At 41.0% G+C, this 10,096-nt stretch overlaps 1 pseudogene; it reads right to left on the reverse strand.

Moving 5' to 3' along the window:
* Nucleotides 1-3,862: 3,862 nt before the first annotated feature.
* On the reverse strand, nt 3,863-4,915 carry LOC112830448 (THUMP domain-containing protein 1 pseudogene; annotated as a pseudogene).
* Between the last annotated feature and the right edge of the window lie 5,181 nt (nt 4,916-10,096).

The following is a 10,096-nucleotide window of genomic DNA, read 5'->3' on the forward strand; positions in this document are numbered from 1 at the left end:
ACTACTATGAAGGGATAAAATATGACTCTAAAAATGAAAAATAAAAAGTTTTTTTTAAAAAAGGGATTGATAAGATGTTGGTTGAAAAGGGAAAAAGAAAAATTAAAAAAAAACAGTTAAAAAATTAACTTTGAAAAACTAATGAATCATAGTAAAAAAAGCCATGAATTCTATGTGCAGTATTCCCCTAGCGCTGGAGTTCTCCCGCTCTCCTTGATCGGTAAACCTCTTGGCTTGCTGGCTGTTCGTGCTGATCTTCTGGGGGAGGGGCCTGTTGCCGTGGTTCCCATATGTCTTTGCCGGAGGCGGAATTGCCCCGCCCTTGTCGGTCCGGGCTAAGCAAGCTGCTGGGGTTTGCTCTCAGGAGCTTTTGTTCCCTGCAAGCTCTCGGTACAGCTTTGGAGGACCAGGGTGAAAATGGTGGCCTCCCAATCTCCACCCGGAGGAGCCAAGAACTCAGGGCCCCGCTCCTCAGTGCGCCCCCAGAGAAAAGCAGTCACTCCCGTGTCCCCGGTCTCCGGCCGCACTCCATGCTCACCCGGCCTGTGACCGAGCGTTTGTATCTCTGGCACCCGACCCCGTGTGGAGTCTCCAAACCCAGCAGATCCCTGCGGTGAGCTCCCGCGCCGCTCCTCCCCGGGGGAGGAAGGGGAGTCTCCCCGGCTCTGCCACTTGTTGGGTCCCTGCTGGAGGAGCAGTGGCCCGACTGGGCCGCGGATCACAGTTTATGGCCACCCCGAGCTGAGAGCCCGTGCCTCGGCTCCGTCTCTGCAGCCGGCTTCCCCGCTCCGATCCCTGGGAGCTCTGCCGCACTCAGGCACCCCCGGTCTTTCTGTAACCCCGAGGGTCCTGAGACCACACTGTCCCACGAGGGTTCCACCTCTCGCTCAGGCACTGGAGCGACGTCCCTCAGTGGAGCTGACTTCTAACAGTTCCGATTTTGTGCTCCGCGGCTCTATCACTTGCCAGAAGTGGCCGACGGAGGCCCCCTCCCCCACCGTCTATCCTCCCGAATATCACCTCGGATTCACTTCTCCGCACGTCCTACCCTCCAGAAAGTGGTCGCTTCTCTGTTCAGAGAGTTGTTGTTACTCTCTTCTTCGATCTCCTGTTGAGTTCATAGGTGTTCAGAATGGTTTGATCCCTATTCAGCTGAATTCCTGAGACCAGACGAAATCCAGGTCTCCTACTCCTCTGCCATCTTGCTCCGCCCCCTGGATTATTTTTTTACATGAAAAATCAGTACAGATATATTTCAAGTATGCTTTGTATCCCTCCACAGTTTCGGTTTTACTCCGAAGACAACTATTATCTTGAAGATGGTATGTTCCCTTCCCATATGTATTTTTACATTTTTAGTATAAATGTGTGTCCCTAAACAATATATTGTATTTTTTTAGGTTTTAAAATATACATGAATATAGTACTGTACATATTCTGTAACTGGGATTTTTCACCGAACATTTTTTTCTGAATTTATCCATGATACATGAAGACGCATTTCATTTATTTTCATTGAAGGAGTCATTGTATTTTTGACGTATCTCTTTTAAGCTATATTTTTTTATCTTCCTGTCTTTTGAGACTGTCTTTGAATCAAGAATTTTAATTTACATTTGTTGTGAATGCTAATAAACTTATTTCTACAATCTTATTTTGTGTTTATTTACCTTGGTTTTTCTTTGCTACTTTTTTTGGTCTTCTATGAAGTTTTATCTCTTTATATACTGGTTTAGAAGTTATGCTTCTCATTTTTATTCTTTGTAGTTACTCTTATATTTTCCATAAACATTTAGACAGATCTAAAGTTAATAAGTATCTGAATCCTGCTCACATTAATACAAGGTTGGGATATTTTAATTCCTAACTTCCAAGTCTCTTTTTTTTCCTATATTTTTTACCACAGCCTGCTCTTGGATTCACTTGGTTTTAAAACCCCCATAAACTGGTCTTTTCTACACCAACTTATATTTAGAATTGCCAACATTCTTTTTTTTTTAAGGAAACAAAGTTATTTTGATTTTTCTGAAAATATCAGGAACTATGAAAAACAAGCTAAATATTTGGCCATACCAAGAGCAAAATACAGTAAAAACAACATTTAGAAATCATGTGTGACCTTAAACAGGTTTCAAGACACTAAGTTTAACACTCTTTCCTCCATAGAGCAAAACAAGTTTACTAAACCACAATACTGGAGGTTTTTTTAACTGACATAACTTTAAAAAAAAAAAGAAAAAAAAGAAACCACTCAATTCCCACCCTGGAATCTCATCATTATAAAACAACATGCTCAAATGTCAGTGACAATATTAAGTTGGGAAACCTGAAAACATATCAGTGAAGGAATTCAGATTCCAACAGAACACAGTGCTTTATAGCTGAGGAAGAATAGCTTTTGTCTCACTCAGTTCTTACCAAATACAAATAAATACAAGAAGATTAAAAACAAATTACTAAATCAAAATCTTTCTGTAGAGTAGCAGCTTTCACAAAGTAAAAGGAATCAAGTCTGCAGAGTTGAATGTTCTAAAAGCATATGGCCAATTTTATTCCCAAAGTCCCAGAGTCTTGCACTATCAAAATAAAAGTATCTTTGTCTTGGAGCAAGTCCAAAGAAGGCACCAAAATCCTATCCTCTGTGTTCATGCAAATGACACTTAAAATGCTCTTATCATCCTTTCAAGATAACCTCAACCTATTAAGAGTTAACACTAAATAAATATCTAAAGATCTAGAAGGAATTTCCAGCCTCATCTGCATTACCAAGGTCCAGTCTATAGCCTTTGCCCCTCCCAAACCCTTCTAGTCTGGACCACTAGTGTAGGAGGATAAAAATACATTCCCATATTCCCTAGCCATTTAATAAACACAGACACTGGTGCAGGAAGACTCAACAGTTATACTACTACTGAACTTTTTAAAACTTAATAAACCCATCTCCAAAAGTGAATTTCACAGACTCTTAATATTTATTCTCAATCTGGACTTAGTATGCAGCCCTCTTTGGTGTCCGTCTCTTCCAGGCTTTTCAGTAGTTTTACCCTGGAGGAAACCTTGAAAAACTTCCAAATTACGGGAACCCACATAGCATGGGAGTATGAGCACTACAAGACAGAATTTGTGTCTCTTGTTGCACTGACATACTGAAGAAACCCAGAACACTAGTTCTTCATCACTAACCTTATCAGGAATGTCTAGTTCTATGCCTAGAATGGTCCTCTTCTATCTCACACTATGCCTTCAAAAACTGCAGCACTGGACCATCAGATTTGTAACAAATGTTAATAAAATGTAAAAACCGGCATAACAACTAAATAATAGAATCACAAAAAAATAGAAAAACTTCACAAAAACAATTCACTTCTAAACCTGTAAGATCCATGTTTTTGCAATGTTTACAGCAAAGTGGGTAGGGACAGCTAAGTGGCAACACATCAAAATTCCTTTCTTAGAATGAAAATTTCCCTATGAGTTTCTCTTTTACAGAGTTTGTTTGCTCCCATAAGTCAGATGGCAACACAGAAGGGGAGGCTGGGGAAGGTAATCAGGAGGGAGAGGCCAACACTATCTTCCTTCCACCCTCCCCTCCACGAAAGTGTTCATCATCATCCGTAGCTTCTCCAAGCTCAACCAAATGCAGGTAGGCCTAACTGCACACTGGCATAGGGGCCTTAAAAGATCCCCAACAGAACTGTTAACAGGGCTGTTCAATCACTGTTCACTACTGAGTTCAGCATTATGCAGCACACAAAGGTCAAAAACAGTATATTTTCAGTCACAATTTTATATGGAATCCTAGCAATATCTCACCAGCGGCATCTGAGAAACGCACCTGCAACACCAAATGATTTTTTTTTCCTTATGAGAGATCATTTTCATTTGACTCAGATCTTTCTGTGACTTGACTTTCAAGTTCCAGTTTAGCTCCTCCCTCATTCACCACTTGTGTCTCAGATCTTGGTTTTGTCTGCCTGTTCGTCATTATTTTCCGGTACCACCTGCTGGTTATTTGTTCCTTCTGCTGGGTCACGTTGATTTGATTTGTCACCAGATTCCAATTTAGCTTCTTTCCCATTTCCTGCTTTCACTGGCTGCTTTGGGTTAAGCTGTGATGGGTCCTTAGCACTCTTCACCACCTCTTGGAGATTATAGTTTCTGAACAACATATAATCTTTGACAACACACAGGCAACAGACAGCTTTAATTATTTCTACTACCACCGTGTACTGTGGATTGGTAAGATCCACTTTATTTTCCGAATCGAGGCTGCCTACTATTCCTCCCAATTCTTTGATAACTTCTTCTCTATTCATGTGACGATTATTTCGAGATTTATATACAATCTGAAATGTCCCTTTGTTTGGAGCTTTAAACCAGGGTTCCAAAAATGTTTCTGCATATTTTTTCATATCTTCTAAGAAAGCCCTGCATGTGCCTGAAATGGGTAACATAAGTAGAATAACCCGAGTCGTCTTCTTGGTTTTGTACATATCCTGGAGAGTATGATGTACCAATTTCTCAGGTTCTCTTCCAAGTGTCCTGATGAAGACTACATTATTTGCTCCACTCTTCACTGACTGGAATCTTAGCTTCATCTCTGTTGATGCTTTCATGTCACCAACTTCTTTCTTCAAGACAGCCTCCACGTCATCTTCTCCCTCACTTCCAGAGGGCTGCTGATCTTTGTCTGTCAACTTTTCCGGCCCATACACATCGTCGCCATATTGGTTGAGCAGGCTGTAGGCCTCCTCCACGCGCTCGGCGTTCGTTCGCGTTGCAGGTAATGAGAATGCCCTGTAGCCCCGGGCCCGCGGCCGTCGTGGCGCCGAGCCCGCTTGGCCTGCACATACGGAGGTTTGCCCTTGCGCTTTCCGCCGCTTGACCGGGGAGGCCGCTGGACAAGGGCCGCCATGGTGCGTGAGAACCGAAGCTAGCGAGAAACGTGCTTCTCTGCTACTCCCGGCTTCCCCGCCTCTGTGGGCGCCAGCTGGCCTGCGTCAGGTCGAACTGCCAACATTCTTAGCAATTTCCCCATCAGGTGTTTCTGGCATCCTTCTCTCTCCTTCTTTGTTGTGCTTCAGCAAGAGGGAAACACGTCAGGCAGCCCTTTCCACAGGGTCGGCAAGAGACAAACTCTCAGGCTTTGTATGTTTGTGTGTGTCTTTTCTTCATCATCTCTCCTGAATGGTTTGGGTATAAAATTCTAGGCTGAGTTCATTTTCAGCTTTAGAAAGCCATCACTGTCTGGTCTTCTGACATCTTATTTCTGACGGGAACCCTACCAGCACAGTTTATGGTCACTCCTTGAGATAATCTATACATGATCTCGGGCGGCATCTAGGATTTCTGTTGGATGTTCACCTTCTGCCATTTCCCCGTGTATGACGTCTGCATGTGTGTTTTCTTTTCCTACTGGAGACTCCACACACTCCTTCAATCTCTGCTTGATGTCTTCTAATTTCTCTTTCATATTTTCCTTTTCTCTCTGTGCTACATCTTAGATCATTTGCTCAGATCTCTCTCCCAGGTAAGTCGATCTCTTGTAGGTGTGTCTCATCTAGACCTAGAGTCCTCATTTGAGGGATTTTTTCCACCGGTAATTACTATACTTTATTCTGTATCATTTCTATTTGGTTCCTTTTCAAATTTGTCTATTCATTTATCATACTACCCTGTTCTTGCCTTATGTTTTCTAGCTCTTCTTTATCTTTTTGGATATCTTATTGCACTCCTATCGCTAGTTCTTATGATGTAAATTCTCCAGAGTGATAATTCTCCTTCATGGTGTTTTCTCATGTGAGCTTTTAATTTTTTACATGGGGAGCTTATCTTCAAGTGACATCATTTTCCATGGGAGTCCTAATGCTCTGGGCAGTGTTCGTGTTCTCACAGAAGATTCTTTTCCCTTCTATCACCCCACACAGAGGCCCTGCTTTCTTATTCCTTCCCCAGGCAGGTGAATGGGATTTCTCATACCCCACTTCCTGGCTCCCAGCATTGCACAGACTGCTGTCCTGCATGGCACTGAGACTTTGTCTCCTAACCTCTAGTTTGTATGAAGACATCAAGCCCCTAGTCGGGAGCTTTTAAAAAATTGATTCCTGGGGGCACCTGGGTGGCTCAGTCAGGTGAGCATCTGACTCTTGATTTCAGCTCAGGTCATCATCTCAGGGTCGGGGGATGGAGCTCCGCATCGGGCTCTACACTCAGTGGGGAGTCTGCTGGGGATTCGCTGCCTCTTGCCTCTCCCTCTCCCTGCTCCACACTGTGCGTGCTCTCTTTTTCTCTCTCTCTCTCTCTCAAATAAATAAATTAAAAAAAAAACGATTCCTGAGCTCCATTCTAAACCTTCTGAATCCAAAGTCTGAATGTGGGGCCCAGGAATCTATCATGTTCCCTGGTTCCACTAGCCTAGTTATTGGCAAAGACAGAATGAGAATCTGTATTTCCTATGAGAATGTTAATGTCAGAAACACTAACAGGAGAGCAATTTAGTACTTTCAAGAAACTTTCTCTTTCCATAAACAGAAGAGCAAAGTATAGCTTAACAGTCCACCTGTTAGAAGTAACCAGCAGCAAGCACACACTACATGTCATCACTTTCTTAGGTGATGTCCTTCCATACAAAAGGTTTCCTCTTATGAGTCTCTAATCTAACTGCTCCATTTTTCCAAGAATACTAGAATCCTCTAAACAATCACCAGCAAGAGTCCATTTGACACAAAAAGGAAACTTTTTCCTTAAAAGTCCTACATGAAAAAATTAGAGATCTTTATCCTCTTCTTTCGTCTTTATGTAGGCATCCAGGGTAGCTCTTTGGTGAGTTCCCTACATTTAATTTTTAAATCCATCATCCACAGGTTTAATTATAGTTTTATCTTCTATAACAAGCTTTACTTCCATGGCTTCATATAAATACCAGAATAAAACCTAACATTATAAGAAATTAATTTAATTTTTAGTGAGATAAATGAAGTGACCTGTTATAACCTGTAAATAAATTTCTTACGCTATGCGTATTTTTTTTCCCTAAATGCAAGGATTCTTTTCCATTTTGAAAACGTTTTTATTATGCAGCATAAGTTTCCAGGAGCATTTAAAGTCTATCATATTCAGTCCCATAATCCTCTTCACCTTCATCCCTTTCCACTCCCCGACTTTAGCTACGGCTATACCGAATGACCTGCAGACTCCTGAACATATCACTGTTTAATGCTGTTGAGCATTTTCCCACAGTGGCTGTGGCCAGAGTGCTTTGGCTCTGCCCAATCTCATCCCATGTCTCCCACCACCACCACTTCCAACTTCACACAAACACTTCATTATCCAGCATCTCCCTACATATCCTTCAAATATCTAAATATCTATGAATTCCCATCTCTTCTACCTACAAATCTACAATCTACAAATATCTACAAACACACATCTCTTCTAGCACTTTTCACATCTGCTACAATAATTAATTCATTTATCCTCAGTAGAGTATAAGCTCCTTGAGGATAAGGATGACGTCTTATTTAACTTTCATGTGTTATTTGGGAAATGAAATGTTTAAGTAGCTGCTACATGGCCAAGCCTTGCTGGGCAATGGGGATAAAATGTGAGGACCCTTTTATCCTGCCCTCATGGCACGTAGTTGGGGAGAAAGACAATGGATTGACTGCATAAACAAGTGTGCAAGTATACATTGCAAAAACGTTTTACACAAAACATACAAAGTATACCACAAAGGGATCTGGTTTGTTCTAGAAGGCTTCCGTCAGGAAAAAAATGTTTGAGTTAAGGGAGGAATTGAGAGAAGCTGGGTATACTTGGATTCTCCAGAGAAACAGAACCAATTGGAAAATACATATGTAATCTAAATATCTATATCGAAATTTATGTATCTATAGATCTATAGACATAGACCAAGAAATTTATTATAAGGAATTGACTTATGCAGTTATGGAGGCTGAGAAGTCCCAAGATCTGCAGTTGACAAGTTGGGGGCCTGGGAGAACCGATGGCATAAGTTCAAGTCCAGTCCAAAGGCAGAAAAAGATCAATGTCCTAGCATAAAGACAGTCAGAGAGAGCGAATTCTACCTTATTCTTTGGCCCTTTGTTCTATTTAGCCCCTCAATGAATTGGAGGACATTTGCCCACATTGGAGAAGACAGTCCTACTTTACTCTGTCTACTGATTCAAGTGCTAATCTCATCCAGAAAAACCCTCGCAGACACACTCAGAATAATGTCTAACCAAATAGTTAGGCACCCAGTCATGTTGATACAAATAGTTAACCATCACACCCAGGCAAGAAGATAGGGAATAGCATTCTAAGGAAAGAGTAACCTACTTGAAAGCCTCAAGGAAGAAGCATTTAGAAGACTGGAAGCCCGTGTGGTTGGAGTCCTAGAGTGAGGGTCTGGGCAGCCACAGCTGAAGCTGAAGAGGGGCAAAGGCAGGTCTAGCAGGACTCTGGGAATCTAGAGCAAGTCACAGGGGGATGGAAGGGACATGTCAACATGCATTCCAGACCTTAGCATGGTGCCTGAGAAATAATGTCTCAATAAATGTTTACAAAAGAATTAATAATCTATGAACAAACACAAAATCGACCTTGAGTTCGAAGCCATGCAAGGCTGAATTATTATCTGTTTGAGAAAAATCAATTCTCAAAAACAAATACAGAAACATATTCACACACTCATTCAACAAACATCTGTAAGGTCACTGCTTTAGACGAGGTATTACAGGGTACTACAGAGAGTCATCAGACTCTCATCAATGGTGGCTCAGAGACATTTTTTCTGAAATCCAGCAATCCTTTCATTTTATTTTACTTTTTTTTCAGTTAAATTCAAGCAACTGTAACTTAATAGTTTTGTTAATAAAAAGCAAATATACCATAAGCCAGTTTTTCCCAAGCCATTTTTGTCCACCTGTCACTCTGTGTATACATATGTTCAAATATTAATAAAAGTTGGTTATCTCTAGGTGGCAAGATTTTTGATGATTTGTCACCTTGCATCTTTATATTCTTCTGTATAATCTGATTTTTAAATGTAATGAGTTCATATCATTTTTACAAAAATAAATTCATATTTCTAAGCTACTTAAGAAAAGGATTAATTTTGACCATATCTAATGTAGCCATATAAACTTATGTCTCTCAAAGAAATTAAGAAATTAAAATTCAGATAGGTTAGACAAGTAGTACAAAGTTCCAGAGTTAAAACCACTAAGACAGTACTTGTAAGGAATTTTTTGCTTGTTCTAAAAAGTAGAGGTCTAAAAATTTGCCATTGAAAAGCAGAAAGTAACCTCCCATCTCCTCCCTGTGGTTCCACAATCCCCAGTTACAGAGAAGAGTACCTCACACAGGACTAGACTCAACCCCAAGGCAACCACCACATTTTTGGGCTCTGTCTAGGGAACACGATCTGACACATGTTACATCTGAACCAGTAACAACTAGAGATATGCCCATTATTTCACAGGAAGACCCCTACCCCGTGTGGGGATAAATAGGTCAACTTTTAACTAATGGTTACAAATACCTTCTAGATCAAAGAATTTAAAGGGCATGCTTTGAAAGAACAGGGTGGGAAGAGGGGGCAAGGAATGGTATAGAACATGCCTTGAATTTTCTACCCCAGATTCTCTCATGCTGCAGATAAAAGAGAATCCCCGTACATACAACATCTCTAGTCCACTTCTGTTTTCTGTTTTTAAAAAGTTATTTTTTTCCTGCACCATCAGCCATGCAAAAAGATTTGTTCGATTAACAAACACCTGCGAGGTGCCTAAAGGACCCCAGAGACTCCGTAAAGCATGAAGAAACCAAAGGTAAAGAGGACATTGCCCCTACTCTCAAAAAGCTAACAGTCGGGAGCCAACTTTTCTATTGAAAATATCATTAAACATTTATTTCTACCCTACTGGTTAAAGATTGGAAAATTCTAGAAGGAAATTCCAGATGTTACTGCAACTATCCTCTTAAGATCATTAATGTGGAAAAGAGGCCTCAATTAGGTGTTTGCCCTTTAAAAAAAAAAAAAAAAGGAGGAAGAAGGCTGGTGTGAGAAAGGTTACCAAGAGAACTATGACAA

Source organism: Callorhinus ursinus, unplaced genomic scaffold (genome assembly GCF_003265705.2).
Source record: "Callorhinus ursinus isolate GAN/ISIS: 27379988/994484 unplaced genomic scaffold, GSC_fseal_2.0 scaffold20, whole genome shotgun sequence".
Taxonomy (NCBI): Eukaryota; Metazoa; Chordata; class Mammalia; order Carnivora; family Otariidae; genus Callorhinus; species Callorhinus ursinus.